The sequence below is a fragment of the Etheostoma spectabile genome, chromosome 4 (genome assembly GCF_008692095.1).
Source record: "Etheostoma spectabile isolate EspeVRDwgs_2016 chromosome 4, UIUC_Espe_1.0, whole genome shotgun sequence".
Lineage (NCBI taxonomy): Eukaryota > Metazoa > Chordata > Actinopteri > Perciformes > Percidae > Etheostoma > Etheostoma spectabile.
The window spans coordinates 2,101,491-2,102,423 of NC_045736.1; positions in this window are offsets into that span (position 1 = coordinate 2,101,491).

A 933-nucleotide genomic window follows, 5' to 3' on the forward strand; every position below is an offset into this window, starting at 1 on the left:
TAGGGGGCCGGATGGTATTGAAGGCAATGGAGAAGTCCAAGAAGAGGACCCTCACTGTGCCGTTCCCCTTATCCAGATGAGAGTGGACCCAGTGTAGCAGAGGATGGCGTCCTTCACACCAACATCTGGCTGGTACGCAAACTGCAGGCGGTCCTGTAGCTGTACCTGGGGTCTGAGGAGGCTGAGGAAGAGGCGCTCCAACGTCTTCATCAGGTGTGAAGTGAGTGACACCCGTTCGGAAGTCATTCAGCTCGCTGGGCCTGTTCTTCTTGGGAACTGGAAGGATGCAGGATGTCTTCCAAAGGGTGGGCACTCTCCCTAGTTGCAGGCTAAGGTTGTAGATCCGTTGGAGCGGTTCCCCCAGTTCTGCAGCGCAGGTCTTCAGCAGTCTCAGACATACTTTATCCGGGCCTGCTGCTATCATGGGCTGGAGCCTCCTCAGCTGTTTTCTGACCTGGTCTGTGGTGATGTGGGGCGGGGATTGTATTGAGGAGGAGAAGGGAGGGAGGTGTGTAGACTGGGGTATGGTGGTGTCAGGGGGGAGGTGTGTGAAGGGAAAGAGACATTGCTGCGGTGAGTGTGGGGGCGGGGGGGACAAGGGCAAGGGCTGGTTAAATCTGTTTAAAAAGTAATTCAGCTCCTTGGCTATCTCAATTGTCCCCCCTGTGGTTCTGGTATTTGTGTTGTGACCTGTGATGGTCCTCACACCTTCCGAGACCTCGCTCATGTTGTTCTCCCTCAGCTTCTGCTCTACCTTTCTCCTGTAGCTGTCCTTAGCTTCCCTCACACAGTGTTTCACCTCCCGTTGTGCTGCCTTCATGGCCTCCCTGTCCCTGCTCCCGAAGGCAGCCTTCTTCCTGTTGAGGACGGCATTGACCTCCCGTGTTACCCATGGCTTGTTGTTAGGGTAACAGCGGAAAGTCTTGATGGGGG